Source organism: Schistocerca americana, chromosome 1 (assembly GCF_021461395.2).
Source record: "Schistocerca americana isolate TAMUIC-IGC-003095 chromosome 1, iqSchAmer2.1, whole genome shotgun sequence".
Taxonomy (NCBI): Eukaryota; Metazoa; Arthropoda; class Insecta; order Orthoptera; family Acrididae; genus Schistocerca; species Schistocerca americana.
Genome location: NC_060119.1, coordinates 1,213,551,121 through 1,213,576,134, shown reverse-complemented (window position 1 = coordinate 1,213,576,134; position 25,014 = coordinate 1,213,551,121). Strand labels below are relative to the sequence as shown.

The 25,014-nt window shown below is 44.3% G+C and overlaps 1 protein-coding gene across 2 annotated transcripts in view; it reads right to left on the bottom strand.

Annotated features, from left to right (window-relative positions):
* The window catches only part of LOC124619829, a 1,389,509-nt gene that overhangs the window by 419,807 nt on the left and 944,688 nt on the right, over positions 1 to 25,014 (bottom strand). The window lies entirely within an intron of this gene.

The following is a 25,014-nucleotide window of genomic DNA, read 5'->3' as shown; positions in this document are numbered from 1 at the left end:
GACGTCATCAACTGACGTCAGTTGATGACATCATCGCCCCCTTCTTGGATAATGGTACTTTGCGCCAGAATCACCCTTGTCCCAATACTATGCTCCTCATTTCACTTTGGGAGATGAAAATGGCTAGCAATCCCGCCCACACAATGAAACCTGTATCTATTGGACAGTGGAAAAAGCGCTTTGAAGAAAATTTGATAGAAAGAAGAAGAGACCAGGTGCTGGAAGTCTACAACGGAAGAGGTATATTACGTAATACAGAACCTACACTAGTGGAATCAAAGCAGCAATGGTTTACTTGTATTCAGTGGGGTAGCCTGGCAAAGGAGGTTAGGGGTTAGGGGTCCTTTCTGCGCAAGGAACGTCAATGAGCCAATTTAGACGCAGTTTAACAGCGATCTTCCGTCGTTTGGATTATAAAAGTCCTTGTTAGGTTTACGGAGGCATGTCACACCAGATGTCTACACTCAGCTCACGCAATTACCGTACATTACGGGCCGATGCTTCGTGAGCGCAGAGGCTCCCTCACGGGCCTACGTCCAGGGCGTGTTGGGTGTATTGAGCAACCATTCCCCTGGACGCTAGCATCGACCTAGTGTAACAAGGATCGTGATTCATTCTACAGGCGACACAGCTTGAGACAGAGTAAAACATGAAGATTGACTCAGGCAGTACGCAACAGCAATTTACTGCTATCGTATCAGATTCTTTTTGCAAAGAGCAGTTATCGTTCTGTCTTCCCATGTTCGTAATTTGGGACTACCTACCCGTGGCAATAAAGTCATAGTGCGTCTAATTCGTTGACATCCTCGGGTTAGGAACTATTTGACAAAATTGACCACTCTGACATTCTATAAATACCTGTACGAAACTTATTGAAAAAGGTTTCGAAAATGATGAAAATCATGGCAAGACTGATTATACAATATGCATAATAAGATGTTATCCACAAATGAAACCACGGTATTCTCGAACCAGTACATCTGTGTGTGCCTTCACTATGCTCTATACTTTACTTACATGCTGCGCCGACAGTAAGATGAGGTTGGAAGTTGATACTCACCTGCAAAAGAAAGTAGAAACACGCAATAATAAATGAGAATTAAATATTTTCACAACAATAAAAGCACTGAGTTGCAAATGGCAGTAAAATACACTGAGGTGATAAAAGTCAAGGGACAGCGATATGTACATATACATATGGCAGCAGTATTGCGTACACAAGATATAAAAGGTCAGTGAACGGTAGTTTGAGCTAGAAGCATGAGACATTCCATTACGGAAATCGTTAGGGAATTGAGTGTTCAGAGATCCAAAGCGTCAAAAGTGCGCAGAGAACACATTTCAGACATTACCTGTCTCCGAGGACAACACAGTAACGACCGAGAGCAGCGGTGTTGCGTCGAGTTGTCAGTGCTGATAGACAAGCAACAAGACCGCACTGCAGTTCCTTCTCTAAATCCTCGCACAAACGAAAAAAAATGGCTGACATCGAAATAAGTGTCCAAGGAATAGAAAAGCAACTGGAATCACTCAATAGAGGAAAGTCCACTGGACCTGACGGGATACCAATTCGATTCTACACAGAGTACGCGAAAGAACTTGCCCCCCTTCTAACAGCCGTGTACCGCAAGTCTCTAGAGGAACGGAGGGTTCCAAATGATTGGAAAAGAGCACAGGTAGTCCCAGTCTTCAAGAAGGGTCGTCGAGCAGATGCGCAAGACTATAGACCTATATCTCTGACGTCGATCTGTTGTAGAATTTTAGAACATGTTTTTTGCTCGAGTATCATGTCGTTTTTGGAAACCCAGAATCTACTATGTAGGAATCAACATGGATTCCGGAAACAGCGATCGTGTGAGACCCAACTCGCTTTATTTGTTCCTGAGACCCAGAAAATATTAGATACAGGCTCCCAGGTAGATGCTATTTTTCTTGACTTCCGGAAGGCGTTCGATACAGTTCCGCACTGTCGCCTGATAAACAAAGTAAGAGCCTACGGAATATCAGACCAGCTGTGTGGCTGGATTGAAGAGTTTTTAGCAAACAGAACACAGCATGTTGTTATCAATGGAGAGACGTCTACAGACGTTAAAGTAACCTCTGGCGTGCCACAGGGGAGTGTTATGGGACCATTGCTTTTCACAATAGTAGATAGTGTCGGAAGTTCCATGCGGCTTTTCGCGGATGATGCTGTAGTATACAGAGAAGTTGCAGCATTAGAAAATTGTAGCGAAATGCAGGAATATCTGCAGCGGATAGGCACTTGGTGCAGGGAGTGGCAACTGTCCCTTAACATAGACAAATGTAATGTATTGCGAATACATAGAAAGAAGGATCCTTTATTGTATGATTACATGATAGCGGAACAAACACTGGTAGCAGTTACTTCTGTAAAATATCTGGGAGTATGCGTGCGGAACGATTTGAAGTGGAATGATCATATAAAATTAATTGTTGGTAAGGCGGGTACCAGGTTGAGATTCATTGGGAGAGTGCTTAGAAAATGTAGTCCATCAACAAAGGAGGTGGCTTACAAAACACTCGTTCGACCTATACTTGAGTATTGCTCATCAGTGTGGGATCCGTACCAGATCGGTTTGACGCAGGAGATAGAGAAGATCCAAAGAAGAGCGGCGCGTTTCGTCACAGGGTTATTTGGTAACCGTGATAGCGTTACGGAGATGTTTAATAAACTCAAGTGGCAGACTCTGCAAGAGAGGCGCTCTGCATCGCGGTGTAGCTTGCTCGCCAGGTTTCGAGAGGGTGCGTTTCTGGATGAGGTATCGAATATATTGCTTCCCCCTACTTATACCTCCTGAGGAGATCACGAATGTAAAATTAGAGAGATTAGAGCGCGCACGGAGGCTTTCAGACAGTCGTTCTTCCCGCGAACCATACGCGACTGGAACAGGAAAGGGAGTTAATGACAGTGGCACGTAAAGTGCCCTCCGCCACACACCGTTGGGTGGCTTGCGGAGTATAAATGTAGATGTAGATGTAGATGAACAATGCTTGAAATAACTGCGGAAGTCAATGTGGGACGTACGGCGAAATTTGGCGTTAATGGGTTATGGCAGCAGACGACCGATGCGAGTACCTTTACTAATAATACATCTACATCTACATATATACTCCGCTAGCTACCAAGCGGTGTCTGGCGGAGGGCACTATTCGCGCCAAAGTCATATTTCCCCCCACCCTGTTCGATTCGTGGATCGCGCGAGGGAAAAACGACTGTCTGAACGCCTCAGTATGAGCTCTAATTTCCGTTATCTTTGAATGGTGATCACCGTGTGATATGAAAGTTGGTGGTAATAATATACAGGGTCGTCCATTGATAGTGACCGGGCCAAATATCTCACGAAATAAGCATCAAACGAAAAAACTACAAAGAACGAAACTCGTCTAGCTTGAAGGGGAACCCAGATGGCGCTATAGTTGGCCCGCTAGATGGCGCTGCCATAGGTCAAACGGATATCAACTGCGTTTTTTGAAAATAGGAACCCCCATTTTTTATTACAAATTCGTGTAGTACATAAAGAAATATGAATGTTTTAGTTGGACCACTTTTTTCGCTTTGTGATAGATGGCGCTGTAATTGTCACAAACGTATAAGTACGTGATATCACGTAACATTCCGCCAGTGCGGTCGGTATTTGCTTCGTGATACATTACCCGTGTTGAAATGGACCGTTTACCAATTGCGGAAAAGGCCGATATCGCGTTGATGTATGGCTGTTGTGATCAGCCACATGTGAAACGTCAACCACGACCTGCAAGAAATGATGATGGCCAAGTAGGTAGGTGTTTTAGCTGCTGTCGCGGCTAATCTGAACATCAGTAGCAGACAAATTGCACGAGAATCGGGAATCTCAAAAACGTCGGTGTTGAGAATGCTACATCAACATCGACTGCTCCCGTACCATATTTCTATGCACCAGGAATTGTATGGCGACTACTTTGAACGTCGTGTACCGTTCTGCTTCTGGGCACAAGAGAAATTACGGGTCGATGACAGATTTTTTGCTAGCGTTCTATTTAGCGACGAATCGTCATTCACCAACAGCGGTAACGTAAACCGGCATAATATGCACTATTGGGCAACGGAAAATCCACGATGGCTGCGACAAGTGGAACTACAGCGACCTTGGCGGGTTAATGTATGGTGCGGCATTATGAGAGAAGGAGAAATGGCCTCCATTTTATCGACGGCAGTCTAAATGGCGCAATGTTCTGCCGATGTTACTACAAGATGTTTCGCTGCATGACAGAATGGCAATGTACTTCCAACATGACGGATGTCCGGCACATAGCTCGTGTGCGGTGGAATGTATTGAATAGCATATTTCATGACAGGTGGATTGGTCGTCGAAGCACCATACCATGGCCCGCACGTTCACCGGAACTAATGTCCCCGGATTTCTTTCTGTGGGGAAAGTTGAAGGATATTTGCTATCGTGATCCACCGACAACGCCTTACAACAGGCGTCAGCGCATTGTCAATGCATGTGCGAACATTACGGAAGGCGAACTACTCGCTGTTGAGAGGAATGTCGTTACACGTATTGCCAAATAAATAGAGGTTGATGGACATCATTTTGAGCACTTATTGCATTAATGTGGTATTTACAGGAAATCACCCTGTAACAGCATGCGTTCTCAGAAATGATAAGTTCACAAAGGTCCATGTATCACATTGGAACAACCGAAATAAAATGTTCAAACGTACGTACGCTCTGTATTTTAATATAAGAAACCTACCTGTTACCAACTGTTCGTCTAAAATTGTGAGCCATATGTTTGTGACTATTACAGCGCTATCTATCACAAAGCGGAAAAAGTGGTCCAACTGAAACATTCATATTTCTTTACGTACTACACGAATATGTAATAAAAAATGGGGCTTCCTATTTTTAAAAAAACGCAGTTGATATCCGTTTGACCTATGGCAGCGCCATCTAGCGATCCAACCATAGCGCCATGTGGTTTCCCCTTTCAAGCTAGACAAGTTTCGTTGTTTGTAGTTTTTTCGTTTGACGCTTATTTCGTGAGATATTGGGCCCGGTCACTATCAATGGACCACCCTGTACACTTTACATCCTCGGCGTAGATCGGACTTTGCAATTTAGTGAGCAGCCCCTTCCGTTTAGCGCGTCGTCTATCTGCAAGTGTGTCGCATTTCAAACCGTCTATGCGATTTGTAACGCTCTCGCGATGGTTAAATGTAGCAGTCACGAATCTTGCCGCTCTTCTTTGGACCATCTCAATCTCTTGAATCAGACCCAACCGGTAAGGATCCCATACAGACGAACAATGCTCTAAGGCTGGACGAACTAAAGTATTGTAAGCAATTTCCTTTCTTGAAGGACTGCATCGCTTCAGGATTCTACCAATTAACCGCAATCTAGAGTTCGCCTTACTCGTTACTTGTGTAATCTGATCGTACCATTTGAGATCATTTCGAATAGTCAATAGATACCTGACGGACGCTATCGGTTCCAAAGACTGGGCATTTATTTTGTACTCGTACATTAATCGAGATTTTCGCTTTGTTATGCTGCTCAGATGAGTCCCGATTTCAATTGTAAGAGCCGATGGTAGGGTTACTACTTAGTATTGTGTGTGTGAAATCGTATGGGACTTGACTGTTAAGGTCATCAGTCCCTAAGCTTACACACTACTTTACCTAAATAATCCTAAGGGCAAACATGCACACCCATGTCCGAGGGAGGACTCGAACCTCCGCCGGGACCAGCCGCACAGTCCAAGACTGCAGTGCCTTATACCGCTCGGCTAATCCCGCGCGGTACTACAGTATTCAAAGAAATGAGACTGACGCCCGAACAACAGGGAAGTAACATGCATCGAGATTAGAAAATAGTGCGTTGATAATGGCTAGGCACTAGCCAAAATCTGGATTTGCGTAATAAAACCTGGAAAAAAATGGTCGACTTATTGCTGCACTCTATAATTTATAAATCACATAACAGTCTCTGATTGCACCCACTTTCCTAATAGAAGGTAACCTGATGGTAATTTTGTATATTGTCTGAGGACATTTAACATTAATAGTCATATAACTATGACACTTTGTCATTTTAGTATTCAGTTTTCTATTACTCATACTGTTTGATTTCACTATCATTACGTTGTAAGGACATGTGCTCATCTTTTATTTACCAACGTAAGCCTGTTTTTACTAAAAATGACGTGCTCCCACGATTATTTACTGATCTGTTACAAGATGGTGATGATCTGGCATTTCGTGGGGAGCAAATATTTTTCTTAATTTATAGTCAGCTTTGAGCTTGACAACATGTTAAGTGTCCTACAATATGTATTAAAGACATATCTTTTGAAATTTTACTTGGTCTCAGTGTATGCAATTTTTGCTTTTAGCAAATACTTGAAAATAGCATAAAAGGCCGAGACCGGAGTTGTACTTAAATAAGCAACAAAACGGTCAAATGCGGTGTGTTCCTTTAAAAAATATTTCGATGTCTCTAAAGTAAGGTTTCATTGGAAGTTTAGCCAAAGTAGAATTTTGGAACACGTATTATGTTCGAGTATAATGACTTTTCTGGAGACTAGAAATCTACTCTGTAGGAATCAGCATGGGTTTCGAAAAAGACGGTCGTGTGAAACCCAGCTCGCGCTATTCGTCCACGAGACTCAGAGGGCCATAGGCACGGGTTCACAAGTAGATGCCGTGTTTCTTGACTTCCGGAAGGCGTTCGATACAGTTCCCCACAGTCGTTTAATGAACAAAGTAAGAGCATATGGACCATCAGACCAATTGTGTGATTGGATTGAAGAGTTCCTAGATAACAGAACGCAGCATGTCATTCTCAATGGAGAGAAGTCTTCCGAAGTAAGAGTGATTTCAGGTGTGCCGCAGGGGAGTGTCGTAGGACCGTTGCTATTCACAATATACATAAACGGCCTTGTGGATGACATCGGAAGTTCACTGAGGCTTTTTGCGGATGATGCTGTGCTATATCTAGAAGTTGTAACATTGGAAAATTGTACTGAAATGCAGGAGGATCTGCAGTGAATTGACGCATGGTGCAGGGAATAGCAATTAAATCTCAATGTAGACAAGTGTAATGTGCTGCGAATACATAGAAAGAAAGATCCCTTATCATTTAGCTACAATATAGCAGGTCAGCAACTGGAAGCAGTTTATTCCATAAATTATCTGGGAGTACGCATTAGGAGTGATTTAAAAGAATGATCATATAAAGTTGGTCGTCGGTAAAGCATTCATTGGAAGAATCCTAAGGAAATGCAATCCGAAAACAAAGGAACGCTTGTTCGCCCACTGCTTGAATACTGCTCAGCAGTGTGGGATCCGTACCAGATAGGGTTGATAGAAGAGATAGAGAAGATCCAACGGAGAGCAGCGCGCTTCGTTACAGGATCATTTAGTAATCGCGAAAGCGTTACGGAGACGATAGATAAACTCCAGCGGAAGACTCTGCAGGAGAGACGCTCAGTTGCTCGGTACGGGCTTTTGTTGAAGTTTCGAGAATATACCTTCACCGAAGGGTCAAGCAGTATATTGCTAGCTCCTACGTAGATGTCGCAAAAAGTCCATGAGGACAAAATCATAGAGATTAGAGCCCACACAGAAGCATACCGACAATCCTTCTTTCCACGAACAATACGAGGCTGGAATAGAAGGGAGAACCGATAGAGGTACTCAAGGTACCCTCCGCCACGCGCCGTCAGGTGGCTTGCGTAGTATGGATGTAGATGTAGATGTAGAAAGTAATTTACAGCACTGCATAAAAAGTAGCGAGAAACCATGAGTACATTTCCGACAAACGTTGTTCAATAATAAAAGAAAATCTGTATGTCTTCTAAACCTGACGCGACAGAGTAAAATGTTTTCCAGATTTGAAATAGGAACGGAAAAGTGTGCAACGAAAAATAAAAATCATGTCAGTTATGTACGGTTTACTTGACAGTGTAATATTCCTCTGAACTTTCTTTACAGCTTTCACGGGTCCTGTCGGACCCCACGGACTGCAGTGTTCACTGTGCGAGCCCTCGGCCTCGCACCATGCCTCATCTCCTGGAAGAACTCCAGACAGCCTGGCTGGCCCACCTGCGCCGAGATGGCCGAGGTGTGTGTGTGTGTGTGTTCCGTACACGGTGGATACTCTCCAGACACTGCATGCGAGTAGGTGATCGTAATCGTAATAACGTAACACTACACAACCACAAAACTAGCGCCTCGGGAGTTCGGCAGAGCGTCTTGCGGTCCGCGAGCAGGTGTGGTGAAGGAACTGGCACAGCAAGCAGTTGTTAGGGGCACAGGGGGATTGGTTCCGCATGTTCTGCAGACTGCCAGGTGTGCTTCGCGCCGCGGGGGACCATTACCCGCGCTATAATGAAGGAGCCCTCGCAAAAGGGAAGGGGCGGCGTTTAATTCACCTCGCGCAGTTGGCCGCAGAGGCGTAGTGCAAGAGTACGCCGAGTGCTTAGAGGCTTAGAGGAAAGGGAAGAAATGAAGACCCTCGTAGCACTCTGTAACGGGATGTGAAGCGTGTAACGCCAGGTGTAACGGGGGAGGGGGCACTTTGACGCACACAGTACATCAGGGTCTTACAGGAGCCACGTATTCTGACGTGAGAATTTCCCCGTACATGCGCTGTTCTTGAGTCTTATGACAGCTAATAAGATCTTTCTAGTTTTGTCTCTGATCCAACTCGTACGATGTTGATTCAAATTTTAATTACTTATTACTATGCAGATGAGAGCCGCCAGGGTAGCCGAGAGCGCTAACGCGCTGCTTCCTGGGCTCGGGTAGGCGCGTCAGTCCCGGATCGAATCCGCCCGGCGGATTAACGACGAGGGCCGGTGTGCCGGCCAGCCTGGATGTAGTTTTTAGGCGGTTTTCCACATCCCGCTAGGTGGATACCGGGCTGGTCCCCATGTTCCGCCTCAGTTACACGGCTCGCAGACATCTGAACACATTCGCACTGTCCCATAGATTACACTAGTCGCAGACAGTTCGGGTGCACTAATTCCGTCCCGGGGGGTGCGGGGTGGCGGCAGGAACGGCATCCGGCCACCCCTTAAACATTAACATGGCAAATCCGATTAACGATGGCTGACCCTGCGTCACTGCGGGACAAGGCTCCAGCGACAGATAGATAGATAGAATTATTATGCAGATGAGATAATCGAGAAAAATTACATGTATATCATTTTTTGATATAGCCCCCATGACGTGCAATGCTCGCATTCCACCGCTTCGTAGTGCATGGATATCTGCTGTGAATGGAACCATTCGGCGACCGCGGTTTGCACCTGTAAATCGGTTTTGAAATGTTTGCTTTCCAGCGCTTCTATGAACTGTCCGAACACGTGAAAGCCACTCGGTGCGAATAATGTGGCTGTTCGAGACGTTCAGATTTCATACAACGTACTGATACGGTTGAACAGGCAGAATGGAGAAGAGCACTGTCGTGTTGCAATGGAACACTAGCAGTCACAAATCTTAGTTCAAATGGCTCTGAGCACTATGGGACGTAACATCTTAGGTCATTAGTCTCCTAGAACTTAGAACGACTTAAACCTAACTAACCTAAGGACATCACACACATCCCCGAGGCAGGATTCGAACCTGCGACCGTAGCAGTCCCGCGGTTCCGAACTGCAGCGCCTAGAACCGCACGGGTCACAAGTCTTCGGCGTTTACTCCTGACAGCAGGGAGTGCTGAAAAATAATGCCTCCGAATTTTACATGTGAAAACTCTTAAAATTTTTAAAATAAAACAGATTTTTTTAACTTTCTGCGTCTTTATTCTAGGAGCGCATCACTGTATGGTAGTGATACATGGACTGTGGGAAAACCGGAGCAAAAGAGAAGCGAAGCACTTGAGATCAAACCTAAAGGCCGCAAATTTAACTAAATACCTAGGAATTACAGTTACGAACAACTTAAATTGGAAGGAGCACACAGAAAATGTAGTGGGGATGGCGAAGCAAAGAATGAGATTTTTTGCGGAACACTTTGAAGATGTAACAGATCTAATAAAGAGACTGCCTACACTACATCTGTACGTCCTCTTTTGGGGTACTGCTGCGCGGTCTGTCTGGGATCTTTACCGCACAGGATTAATTGAGTATATGGAGAAAGTTCAAAGAAGAGTAGAACGCTGTGTATTATCCCGAAATAGATGGGGGGGGGGGGGGGGGGAGGGGAGAGTACAGCATTAGGGGTGGACATCATTGAAAGAGAGGAGTTTTTCGTTGCGGCGGGATCTTCTCACGAAATTTCAATTAGCAACTTTCTCCCCCCCCCCCCCCCTCCAATGCGAAAATATTTTCTTGACCACGACCTACAAAGATCATCATAGTAAACTAAGGGAAATCAGAGCTCGCACGGAAAGATATAGGTGTTCGTTTTTTCCTCGCGCTTTCGAGATTGAAATAACAGAGAATTATTGTGAAGGTGGTTCGATGAACCCTCTGCCAGGCACTTAAGTGTGATTTGCAGAGTTTCAAGTCGATGTAGATGTGGTGCTACTGAAGAATGTTGAAAATAAGATGGACTGATAAGGTAAGGAATAAGTAGGTTCTCCACAGAATCGGTGAAGAAAGGAATATATGGAAAACACCGACAGAAAGGGGCAAGGTGATACAGCATCTATTAAGACATCAGGGAATACCTTTCATGGAACTAGAGGGAGCAGTTAAGGGTAAAAACTGTAGAGGAAGGAAGATATTGGAATATATGCAGCAAATAATTGAGCACATACGTAGCAGGTGAACTTTGAGATGGAAAGATTGACACAGGAGAGAAATTCGTGATTGTTCGCATCAAACCAGTTAGAAGATTGACAGAAAGAAAAACTCGTCTCCACATTTATTTCTCAACATTGTCGCCCTGGTGACCAACACATTTCTCCTAACGATAGACCAGTATGATGATACTGTCACTGTACAGGGTTATTACAAATGATTGAAGCGATTTCACAGCTCTGCAATAACTTTATTATTTGAGATATTTTCACAATGCTTTGCACACACATACAAAAACTCAAAAAGTTTTTTTAGGCATTCACAAATTTTCGATATGTGCCCCTTTAGTGATTCGGCAGGCATCAAGCCGATAATCAAGTTCCTCCCACACTCGGCGCAGCATGTCCCCATCAATGAGTTCGAAAGCATCGTTGATGCGAGCTCGCAGTTCTGGCACGTTTCTTGGTAGAGGAGGTTTAAACACTGAATCTTTCACATAACGCCACACAAAGAAATCGCATAGGGTTAAGTCGGGAGAGCGTGGAGGCCATGACATGAATTGCTGATCATGACCTCCACCACGACCGATCCATTGGTTTTCCAATCTCCTTTTTAAGAAATGCCGAACATCATGATGGAAGTGCGGTGGAGCACCATCCTGTTGAAAGATGAAGTCGGCGCTGTCGGTCTCCAGTTGTGGCATGAGGCAATTTTCCAGCATGTCCAGATACACGTGTCCTGTAACGTTTTTTTCGCAGAAGAAAAAGGGGCCGTAAACTTTAAACCGTGAGATTGCACAAAACACGTTAACTTTTGGTGAACTGCGAATTTGCTGCACGAATGCGTGAGGATTCTCTACCGCCCAGATTCGCACATTGTGTCTGTTCACTTCACCATTAAGAAAAAATGTTGCTTCATCACTGAAAACAAGTTTCGCACTGAACGCATCCTCTTCCATGAGCTGTTGCAACCGCGCCGAAAATTCAAAGCGTTTGACTTTGTCATCGGGTGTCAGGGCTTGTAGCAATTGTAAACGGTAAGGCTTCTGCTTTAGCCTTTTTCGTAAGATTTTCCAAACCGTCGGCTGTGGTACGTTTAGCTCCCTGCTAGCTTTATTCGTCGACTTCCGCGGGCTACGCGTGAAACTTGCCAGCACGCGTGCAACCGTTTCTTCGCTCACTGCAGGCCGACCCTTTGATTTCCCCTTACAGAGGCATCCAGAAGCTTTAAACTGCGCATACCATCGCCGAATGGAGTTAGCAGTTGGTGGATCTTTGTTGAACTTCGTCCTGAAGTGTAGTTGCACTGTTATGACTGACTGATGTGAGTGCATTTCAAGCACGACATACGCTTTCTCGGCTCCTGTCGCCATTTTGTCTCATTGCGCTCTCGAGCTCTCTGGCGGCAGAAACCTGAAGTGCGGCTTCAGCCGAACAAAACTTTATGAGTTTTTCTACGTATCTGTAGTGTGTCGTGACCATATGTCAATGAATGGAGCTACAGTGAGTTTATGAAATCGCTTCAATCATTTGTAATAGCCCTGTAGTATGGTAGGACTATGTTGACGGAGCCATAACCTCGCTTCTGCGTGCACCACCTTATCAGTATGTCATCGAAGGTGTTCTTTAAGTTTTGGAAGCGGATGAAAATCGTATGCCGGCCTGAGTGGCCGTGCGGTTCTAGGCGCTACAGTCTGCAACCGAGCGACCGCTACGGCTGCAGGTTCCAATCCTGCCTCGGGCATGGATGTGTGTGATGTCCTTAGGTTAGTTAGGTTTAACTAGTTCTAAGTTCTAGGCGACTGATGACCTCAGAAGTTAAGTCGCATAGTGCTCAGAGCCATTTGAACAAAGCCATTTGAAAATCGTGTGGGGCCAAGTCGGGACTGTATGGAGCATGATGGATGGCAGCGAATCCAAGGCGTCGCGTTGTTGCAGATGTCGCAGCGATCGCGTGTGGTGTGGCACTGTCATGCTGAAGGACAATCTGATCCACGTGTGGACGAACTCTTCGAATTCGTGCTTTCAGTTTTCGTGGGTCTCTCACGCACCGACGTAGTTACACTGCATGCCGTCGTGTTACATGCTACAATTCGGAGTCCTGTGGCTGCGGAAGGTTCCAGTTTGCGTGAGCGATGCAGCAAAGTCGACCGAGTAATGTGCAAGACATGTAATACATCAACTGATATTGAGAACAGAATCAAAAATTCGGAGGCATTACTTTTCAGCACGCCCTTGTAACTTCGTGGGATATATGAGTTTTGGTAACTGTTAATCATTTTACATGAAATGCTGCAAAATTGTCCATTTTGCATCCCGAAAGAGAGTGGGCATGATTTTTCTTCCCGATAGTTGACTGCAGATTTTGTTTTGGCGTAGAGCTATGGTGCTATTCCTTACTCGATCTTTTCGTTTCATATTGGTGATAATGCACCTAATTTTCACCTCTTGTAACCATTATGTCCATTATCTTCTTCCTGTGAACGGCGTAAACGTTCCCTGGCGGACAAGGCCGCGACGATCTTTTAAATCATATCAACTGACGTGGCACCCGTTTAGCGGACAATTTATTGTATTGCAGTACACCATGGACGATACTGTGTGCTGAGCTAGCACTATTATCCAAAACAGTGGTGATTTCGTTTACAGTACTACGCCTGGTTTCCTTCCTCGTACTGTGACTGCATCTTGCGATGCATTTAGAAAGATTTAACAGCTACATTACTCAAAAAAAGTATCACAGATTGCTGCTCCAGCGCAGTTGGGCTTTAGCTGTGCGTTGCACTGACACATCATCCTTCTCTGTAATACAACAAAAGGCAACCACCTGTTCGTCAGTTGTCGAAAGACAAGGACAAATGCCAAATCGACAGAACAACTTTTAGAAATTTTATTGCATTTTTAAGGTTTTCATTTGAATCACTCTCCTACAATATACTCCTGTGTGCATTACAGAAATCAAGCTTGTTAAATTGTTAGGACAGAAGACATACAGAAAGCATTCTTGGACGTACCGCATTAAGAAAGCAAGTACTGATAACTTCACTGTAAGAATAAACTCCACTGACACTGGTATGGCATTTCGAAAGCTTGTTTACTTTGCTTAATTTCGCTCCATTATTGACAGCAAGTAACTTTTTGCAAGAGACTAAGCCGTTTGTCTCCCACTAATGTCGCCACTATCATCACATTAAAAATGAAACAACTTAGAAAATCTAATGACTTTCTTAAGAAATTGTAGCCTGAAAACGAAAGTGTTCGGCCGCGCGGAATTAGCCGAGCGGTCTGGGGCGCTGCAGTCATGGACTGTGCGGCTGGTCCCGGCGGAGGTTCGAGTCCTCCCTCGGGCATGAGTGTGTGTGTTTGTCCTTAGGATAATTTAGGTTAAGTACTGTGTAAGCTTAGGGACTGATGACCTTAGCAGTTAAGTCCCATGAGAATTCACATGCACATTTTTGTAAGTGTTTGTTTCACGGAAAGTTACTGTACTATCTCAAGAACTGTTTGTCAGACGATAACATCATATACACACGTTATTTAAACTTTACCTCATGGAATCCATCATGAACCAGAACTCAGAAAAAATCAGTATATATACCTTTTTCTCCGTAAATGATCTAAAACAATTGTACTTGTTGCCAGTTATCATGAAGTGTTGCCATGAACTGGTAATCGGTTACTACGTGCTCTGTATGTATTTACACAACTTTGTTTTAACCAAGAGATGTACCACTTTCGTAGTATTAGATTGACAACATGGCATTTCCACAAAATGTCAAAACAATAAAACAAAATAAATAAAAAAGCAGCCTACAAGTAAGCTAAAAGATCCTCTCTAATGGTGTTACTCACAGGAGTGTATGGCCAACTACACTCCTGCATAGGAGAGTACCAAGCTGGATTCAGGAAGTCGAGTCACCCGCAGAACTGATACCGAACCTCAAAAATCGTTCTCACATAGAAGAACTTCAGAGCCTCGCCTTACATAGAAATCTTAGGCGACCTTCGAAAGCACTACAACGTGATAGACACAGACATCCTCTCTTTCACATTCTAACTAGGATTAGACAAAAAGACGATGAGTGCTGATTTTGCGTTTAACTTTTGTCGATGCCACTATGGCTGCAGTACATTAGGACATGTTTTTAGAAAACAGATCTGAAGATGGTCAGAATATACCGAAACCGGTAGTCTGATGACAAAAAGTTGGTGACCAGACAAGAAAAGTAAAGGAAATTTAAGACGATGAGTTTTGTGAAAGCGACGCTTACCAATACGACATTCAAACTAAAATGCAGAAGAGAAATGTCAAAGAGACTAGGGGCAAAACAAAGAGATGGTCTATACCCAGTTCACTTCCTCTGCCTGCAAAAAAAATTATTCGTGAGTGGACACGACTTTGCACTGAGAATCTGTTACTAAAAGTACATGCTCGTAGTCAAGCGCCTATTCTTCGCAGATAACCGTACGGTTTTAGCATATAACGATTAACCTCTTACCCCACACCCCAGATACCTTACAGAATTGGAACTCCCATGTATAAAACGACTAAGAACATCTGATCACTTTGTGATGTTTTGGGTACTTGCGCACGTAAAACCTTTATGGCTGACAACACAAAACCTAAATTATGTTGGTTTTATTTGTTTCATATCTTTCGCCCATGGACTAATGAAACAGTAAAAAACAAAACTAGATGTCGCTAAGTGTTCTCATTACGAAACACTGGATGATTATAGCTTGCGTAATTTACGCTCCGTTTTATGAAAAGCGAGTTTTTCAAGCATCTGAATGCTTATGACATCAGACCTGATCGTGTGTCGTACAACGAAAAGATTTTGCAGGTACATTCAGTGGTATCTTTGGAAATTATCGGAAAAATGTTTTGCGAATAGCGTAAGCAGTGAATCAGTAATAAATGAAAAAGTCATGTCTGAAGCAATGCTGTTTCGCATGAACAGCGGAAATGTAGTACGCGATAAACTTTATCCCTTTCATTATTTTGTGGGAGTTGTAAGCAAGAAAAAGTTTCGAAAAGGTTTAAAATCATGCGTTAATTTTCTTGCACGACACTGAGTGGTCTCACTCTCAAATGCTGGATGACTATAGTCTCGGTATTATGCGTCATGAGTTATGCTGGCTGAAGACATATACACGGTTTCTAACTACGAGATTGTGCTGGAAAGTAATCTCTCCGAGTTTTTTACATCTAAACTCTTGAAGCTTTTTAAATAAAACAAAATTTATTAACGCTCTACATCTTCATTCTCCATATCCACATATTGATTTCCCAATATAGTCATCATGGCGACTAACACATTTCTCCCAACGAGAGACCAGTTAATTGATACTAACACATTTCTCCCAACGAGAGACCAGTTAATTGATACCGACATTGTAGAATGTTTGCTTTTGTTGACGAAGCTGCAACCCCACCTCTGCTTGTACCGCTTCATCACCGTAAAACTGAAGTCCTCGAAGACGTTCTCCATGTTTTGGAAACGGATGAAAATCGGACTGGGCCAAGTCGGAACTGTATGGATGCTCCGAAAGCCCACATCGGTGATGTTTCCGTGAATGGTTCGCACGCTGACACTTGTTGATGGTCCAGCATTGAAATCTGCAGCAATTTGCGGAAGGGTTGCACTTGTGTCACGCTGAACGATTCTCTTCAGCTGTCGTTGGTCCCGTTCTTGCAGGATCTGTTTTCCCTACGTCGCAGCGATGTCTGAGATTTGATGTTTTACCAGATTCCTGGCACTCACGGTACACTCGTGAAATGATCGTATGGGAAAATTCCCACTTCATCGCTACCTCGGAGATTCTGTGTCCCATCGCTCGTGCGCCGACTGTAACACCAAGTTCAAACTCACTTAAATCTTGTACCAGCAGTAACCGATCTAAGAACTACGCCAGACACTTGCTGTCTTACATAGACGTTGCCGACCGCAGCGCCGTATTCTGCCTGTTTACATACCTCTCTATTTGAATAGTCATGCCTAAACCAGTTTCTTTGGCGCGTCAGTGTAAATTCATGAAGTACTGAAAATAAAGTTTTTGGTTCCCATGGAAGGCGTTAGATAGGGAACCTGCAACTGGGGCTGGGTTACCGTTTTCGCAGTTTAGTACTGTAGCGTGTAAAAGAAGCTACAGTACTTAGCGACCCTCCTCCGTCAGGCACATATGAGACGGCGCAAGACGCGCCGTAAGCAGCGTTCTGGCGCGGGCTCGGCCAGGGCGGTGACTTTCACTGTGTAACAGTACCGGCTGGGGAGAGAGGAGAGCGGTCGGCGGCTCCTGCGGAGGACCTGGAGCTCACAATGACTCCGCAGGGCGCCTGCGACCATGAGAAAGACGGCCCCCGCAACGGGACCCGCGCAGACAGGGGCCGCTGCGGCAATTAAGCAGAGCCCGGCTGCTGCCAGCTAAAGGAAGGAGGCGCTCAAAGGATGGCCACCAAAGCCGGAGTCACGTTGCTCTTGGCGTTTTCGGCAATGGCGCCGGCACAAGAACCACTGCCGAGAGTTGCATATTCACAGAGTGTAAACACCTGAGGGCACGACACTCCGGCTGCGACAGAAGGTGGAGGATACTCAGGCTATTCTGCCTCTGACGCTTCATACCAAGAATTAGATATAGGAAAGTAAACCAAGACACACAGGAATTAAAGACATTAGTTGCCAGTGGGTACGGATTTACATCAATGGGGCAGAGTCGAAAGTTTTTGTCGGACTAGAATTGGATCTGGAGTCCCATGCCTACTAGGCAGACGCACTGAGCACTCACGCTTCCTGCCAGACTCAAATTCTCAACTTATACGACACGCTACTGATGTAGTGCCTCATTACTCGCAGCTTATCACCAATTCCCATTGTGATTACTGCGTCCAGATGGCGCAATGGTCGGTGCAGGAGATCTGTGTTCGAATCCCAGTCCGCCTGTAAAATGACCTTTTTTTAAATAATATTAATAATATTTATATATGTGTTTGGAGAGAGAGAGTTTGATTTTTGAGTGAGATTTTTACTTTAAGTCGTAACTGGTACATGAATTTTGGTTGCTGCCTCCTTGAATGATCAGCTTCTGCACCAGTTGTTGACGTATTGCAATTTGGAGGAAGTTATTGTTCTTTAAAGTTTACAATAGGACTCTGTTAGTTACTTGGCCGTATTGCGGATAGCTTTGAGCCCAAGGTTTCGTAGCTTTTCATACCTAAGGGACCACTGTTGTTAATAAAATCAAACAGCAATCTGCTTCCTTCAAACTACACGTCCTGCTACATCAAAATTGGTCAGTGGAGTTCAGCACCATACTATTGTACAAGAACATAAGCCGATTACTGTAATTAAGAAATTATGACAGGTTGTTACTTATTGAATGAAAACTATAGAGAATGCATTTCTTTTCCTATATTTTAGTGAACTTTGTACACTTACAATTCTGTCAATTAATAGACGGCAACGACAATGAAGTTCACCTCCTTTTCCAAAAACAAGGTATTTCTATTCTTCACTTCCAGAAAATTTGTATACATAAATGTTTGGCAACTGTTACACATACTTTACTCGGTTTTATCACTAAATGTAACAATACGTTCTGAGCGACGGCATAGCAAAACGTCCTCTTTCCACAAGATACAGATTAACAGTCTTTTTTTTTTTTAAATAAAATCAATTGTCCTTTTTTTTTTTTTTTTTTTTTTTTTTGAGTCCATACTCAAAGATTCTCTAATACTATCCTTGCGGGGATTGCGCGCTGTTGAGTTTCTTGCTGCCCAGCTGCGCTTCGCTTCACTTCAATTACTTTTTGAATCACATTTACATTTTCGATATTTACATACGTTACTGACTTTCTCAGAATAAAATCAGCCACAAATTAGTTAAAGAAAGAAAAAGCAGTGAGGCACACATTACATTACACGCCACCAATTTTCTACTTGCCCCACTGATAAAAAACAATGCCCACTAGCAGCGAATTTAATTCCTTTGTGTCTTGATTCATAGCGGCTGCAGGGCCAACATGGTATCTGTCCGAATGAACAGGCACCACATATAAAATGAACCAAATTATTTTGCCTTTGTAGACCTGGAGAAGGCATTTCATAATCCTGAACAGAACGAAGATGAGCATCAGTTGTAATGTCATTTGTCTTTTTCATTGCATTGCAGTTGTAGATTTCAACGGCGGTGCAGCTTTCAGCAGTGCGCTGTAAGTAGTCGAGTAGACTACTGATGACACCTGCACTGTAACTTGAAATCTACATCTGCAATAAAAAAAAATGACATTACGACTCAGGCTGACCTTCTTTCTGTCCTGGATTACATCACGGTCCAGGGGCACAATCATTCTCGTGGAATCGAAGAAGATGTCATTGATAATGTTATCTGGCAAGAGATATTCAAAGTGCTGAAGGAGGCAGGTCTAAAGTACAAAGCAACGGAGGTGATACTCAGCTTCTATAAGGACGAAATGGAGGCGATTAGGAATTTTCGTCAGGAACAAGAAGCAAAAATTAGAAAAGGTATGAGACAAGTATGTGTTCGTTTTATATTCAGTGCAAAAATCCAGGAAGCTACAGATCAAATTAGCCGCCGAAAATATCACTGAAGTGACAACTGTCACACATTCGTATTGGCAAAATGTCAATACCAATCAAATTGATTTACGATACATAAGAAACCAATTCCGTAACTGATGCTACATCACGAGCAGAACCATCACCCCCCCAAAATTTCATAATGTTTAACAGTTGTCCTTTTGGAATGCTGAGGTATTGACACCCATTCTGCGCGTGAGAAAGACCACACGTACGGAACTAGATGTATCGGATAACATTATTTGAGGAAGTAGCTTGTCAACTAGCTAGTAGTGCTGATTAAAATACCTTTTTTAAAACAGGACAGGCCGGTCGGTGTGGCCGAGCGGTTCTAGGCGCCTCAGTCTGGAACCGCGTGACCGCTACGGTCGCAGATTCGAATCCTGCCTCGGGCATGGACATGTGTGATGTCTTTAGGTTAGTTAGGTTTAAGTAATTCTAAGTTCTAGGGGACTGATGACCTCAGATGTTAAGTCCCGTAGTGCTCAGAGCCATCTGATCCATTTTAAAACAGGACACTGAGAAAGTTCAAACAAAAGCAGGTCGTTTTAAGCGAGTTGGATTGGCAATGAATATCGTTGGAAGTAGGAGAGAGAGAGAGGGTTTGTTGTAGTGTCACTATCGTCAGCGCATCGGCACGCTCCCATTTCTTTGAAAAACCGCTGTGCCCGCAAAAATCTCATTGAAGATATTTTGTTCTGCAGTACACTTGTCGCTTTCGTACCAATGTTCCAGGCAGCAGAGTTTATGTTCAATTTATTTGCAATTTATTTTGAAGAGTTTTATGGCTTTATCTTCAGGCACCTAGGGAAAGTTGCTGAGATGAAATACTTCGGCAAGTACATCTTGTTCATGAACCACAACATCCTCCCGTTTACGGTCTACGTTAGGGGTTGCTATAGCAAAGCATTCTCCGGTCTGCGTCGGAGAATAATGAGATACAGCAGCAAGGATTACTTGGGGATGTATTTCGTTTTAATAATTTCCGTATGTGTCTGCAAGTGAAGCCATAAAACGCTTTGAAACTTATTGGTCATAAAGTAAACAATAAACACAGCCTAGCGTAAAGGTTGTATGAATGTAGCAAGTATGCCGGCCGGGGTGGACGAGCGGTTCTAGGCGCTACAGTCCGGAACCGCGAGACCGCTGCGGTCGTAGGTTCGAATCCTGCCGCGGGCATGGATGTGTGTGATGTCCTTAGGTTAGTTAGGTTTAAGTAGTTCTAAGTTCTAGGGGACTGATGACCTCAGAAGTTAAGTCCCTAAGTGCTCAGAGCAATTTTTTTCCTTTTAGCAAGTATGCCTCAAAACAAAATAATTTACAGCCGAAGTTCCCATCACCCACAGTCAAGGAAACGGCAAGATCAATGAAGGTATTTTCGAGATCGGCGATCGCCGGTGGCTGCAAGCTTTTCAGCAACTCGTTTGTAAGCCGGCACAGGTTGAGTCGCAGGGCAGGTTCCGAGCGAGGGGATTGGCGCTCCAGTTGGCCATTAATCAGAGGAGGCGTGGCCAGCGGGCGCCGTGGCCATGGCGGGAAGGCGACCAGCAATTACCGGCCGCTGGACTGGTCCGGGACGCGGTGGCCGGTGTCACGCCGGGTCGTGACTAGGACTCGATCCAGTCACCCACTTACAGTTCGCTTTCGCTGCCCGCCAGCGGCGAGAGGATGCGCCAAGCCGCGGCCGAATATTGCGACCACACTTTCCACGTAGTTTGATTCTCTACAAAGTATACTGGTTGTTCGACAACTATCAATACAAACGAAAGGGGAGAGGACGATTAAAGAAGTAAATAATCCAAAGAAAAGTCGATCCAGAAACCGACGGTTTCCCCAATACAATATACGCACACGTGCAGTAGTCACGCCAATACGAGGTGCATTCAAGTTCTAAGGCCTCCGATTTTTTTTCTCCGGACTGGAAAGAGATAGAAACATGCGCATTGTTTTAAAATGAGGCCTCGTTCATTGTCAATACGTCCCAGAGATGGCAGCACCGTACGGCAGATGGAATTTTACCGCCAGCGGCGAGAATGAGAACTGTTTTAAATACTTAAAATGGCGACTTTTTCCTTACTTGAACAGCGTGCAGTCATTCGTTTACTGAATTTGCGTGGTGTGAAACCAATTGAAATTCATCGACAGTTGAAGGAGACATGTGGTGCTGGAGTTATGCATGTGTCGAAAATGCGTTCGTGGGTGCGACAGTTTAATGAAGGCAGAACATCGTGTAACAACAAACCGAAACAACCTCAGGCTCCCACAAGCCGGTCTGACGACATGATCCAGAAAGTGGAGAGAATTGTTTTGGGGGATCGCCGAATGACTGTTGAACAGATCGCCTCCAGAGTTGGCATTTCTGTGGGTTCTGTGCACACAATCCTGCATGACGATCTTATAATGCGAAAAGTGTCATCCAGGTGGGTGCCACGAATGCTGACGGAGGACCACATGGCTGCCCGTGTGGCATGTTGCCAAGCAATGTTGACGCGCAACTACAGCATGAATGGGACTTTCTTTTCGTCGGTTGTGACAATGGATGAGACGTGGATGCCATTTTTCAATCCAGAAACAAAGCGCCAGTCAGCTCAATGGAAGCACACAGATTCACCGCCACCAAAAAAATTTCGGGTAACCGCCAGTGCTGAAAAAATGATGGTGTCCATGTTCTGGGACAGCGAGGGCGTAATCCTTACCCATTGCGTTCCAAAGGGCACTACGGTAACAGGTGCATCCTACGAAAATGTTTTGAAGAACAAATTCCTTCCTGCACTGCAACAAAAACGTCCGGGAAGGGCTGCGCGTGTGCTGTTTCACCAAGACAACGCACCCGCACATCGAGCTAACGTTACGCAACAGTTTCTTCGTGATAACAACTTTGAAGTGATTTCTCATGCTCCCTACTCACCTGACCTGGCTCCTAGTGACTTTTGGCTTTTTCCAACAATGAAAGACACTCTCCGTGGCCGCACATTCACCAGCCGTGCTGCTATTGCCTCAGCGATTTTCCAGTGGTCAAAACAGACTCCTAAAGAAGCCTTCGCCGCTGCCATGGAATCATGGCGTCAGCGTTGTGAAAAATGTGTACGTCTGCAGGGCGATTACGTCGATAAGTAACGCCAGTTTCATCGATTTCGGGTGAGTAGTTAATTAGAAAAAAAATCGGAGGCCTTAGAACTTGAATGCACCTCGTATTTCAGCAGTGTTAATGTCTAAAACTGTCCTCCTCCGGTAGCTGAATAAAGATGCAATTCAGTTTCATAACCCATTAATAGTCGAAGAAGGCGCATGAAGGAGAGCGAATGGAAGGGCTAGAAGGGGACATGGAAGGCCTCTAAAATAAAATTAAAAAAAGTGGTCAGCGGGACAGAATGTCAATCCTTAGGGCCCGGGTTCAATTCCCGGCTGGGTAGGAGATTTTCTGGGCTCAGAACTGTGTGTTGTGTTGTCCTAATCATCATCGTTTCATCCCCATCGACGCGCAAGTCGCCGAAGTGGCGTCAAATCGAAAGACCTGCACACGGCGAACGGTCTACGCGACGGGACGCGCTAGTCACACGACATTTACATTTATATATGTCTAAAACTACCTTTGTGATGAAAGGGTTCGTATGAGGTGCGTGGATGGTGGAGCACCGGCACACTTTAATATAGCTCTTTGCACTCATGAAGTAATGAGTGCTATCGACAGGGGATGTCAAATTGACTCCATATTTTTAGATTTCCAGAAGGCTTTCGACACCGTTCCTCACAAGCGTCTTCTAACCAAACTCCGTGCCTACGGATTATCGCCTCAGTAGTGCGACTGGATTCGTGATTTTCCTGTCAGAAACGTCTCAGTTCGTAGTAATAGACGGAAAGTCATCGAGTAAAACAGAAGTAATATCCGGCGTTCCCCAAGGCAGTGTTATAGGTCCTCTATTGTTCCTCATCTACCGGGTGATCGAAAAGTCATTATAAATTTGAAAACTTAATAAACCACGGAATAATGTAGATAGAGAGGTAAAAATTGACACACATGCTTGGAACGACATGGGGTTGTATTAGAACAAAAAAAAAACAACAACCAAAGTATTGCTAAACGCGTGAAAGATCTCTTGCGCGCGCCGTTTGGTGATGATCGTGTGCTCAGCCGCCACTTTCGTCATACTTGGCCTCCCATGTCCGCAGACCATGCGATTATTGTCTTTGGGGTTACCTGAAGTAGCAAGTGTATCGCGATCAACCGACATCTCTAGGGATGCTGAAAGACAACATCCGACGCCAATGCCTCACCATAACTCCGGACATACTTTACAGTGCTGTTCACAACATTATTCCACTGCTACAGCTATTGTTGGGGAATGATGGTGGACATATTGCGCATTTGCTGTAAAGAACATCATCATTACTTTGTCTTACTTTGTTATGCTAATTATTGCTATTTTGATAAGATGAAGCGCCATATGTCGGACATTTTTTGAACATTTGTATCTTTTTGGTTCTAATAAAAACCCCTGTCATTCCAAGCATGTGTGTCAATTTGTATATCTCTATGTACATTATTCCGTGATTTATTCCGTTTTCAAATTTATACTGACTTTTGGATCACCCGGTATATTAAAGACGTAGGAGACAATCTTAGTAGCCGTCTTAGATTGTTTGCAGATGATGCTGTCGTTTACCGTCTTGTAAAGTCATCAGATGATCAAAACGACTTGCAAAATGATTTAGATAAGATATCTGTATAGTGGTGCCAAAAGTGGCAACTGACCCTGAATAAGGAAAATTGTGAAGTTATTCGCATAAGTACTAAAAGAAATCAGCTAAATTTCGATTACGCGATAAGTCACACAAATCTGAAGGCTGTAAATTCAACTAAATACTTAGGGATTACAATTACAAATAACCTAAATTGGAACGCTCACATAGATAATATTATGGGCAGAGCAAACCAAAGACTGCGATTCATTGGCAGAATACTTAGAAGGTGCAACAGGTCTACTAAAGAGACTGCTTACACCACGCTTGTCCGCCATATTCTGGACTATTGCTGTGCGGTGTGGGATCCGCATCAGGTGGGACTGACGGATGACATCGAAAAAGTACAAAGAAGGGCAGCTCGTTTTGTATTATTGCGAAACAGGGGAGATGGTGTCTCAGACGTGATACGTGAACTGGAGTGTCAATCATTAAAACAAAGGCGTTTTTCGTTGCGACGGGATCTTCTCATGAAATTTCAATCACCAGTTTTCTCCTCCGATTGCCTAAACATTCTGTTGGCACCCACCTACATAGGGAGAAATGATCATCACGATAAAATAAGAGAAATCAGGGCTCGCACAGAAAAATTTAAGTGCTCGTTTTTCCCGCGTGCCGTTCGAGAGTGGAACGGTAGAGAGACAGCTTGAAGGAGGTTCATTGAACCTTCTGACAGGCACTTTGTTTTGAATAGCAGAGTAATCACGTAGATGTAGGTAGATGTACCTCGAATCTTCGACAACAAGTGGTTTGGTCGTTGCTTGCCAGTACCAAGGGTTCCTGACTTGAACCCACTGTGGCTTTTGTATGGGTGTATTCCAGCCCTGTTATGGTGTCTATGAACTCCGGAAATGAGTCGTGGGTGGCTGTCAGTCCATTCCGACCACGCTTAGGATTTTTGAACATGTACAAGAATCGACGAAG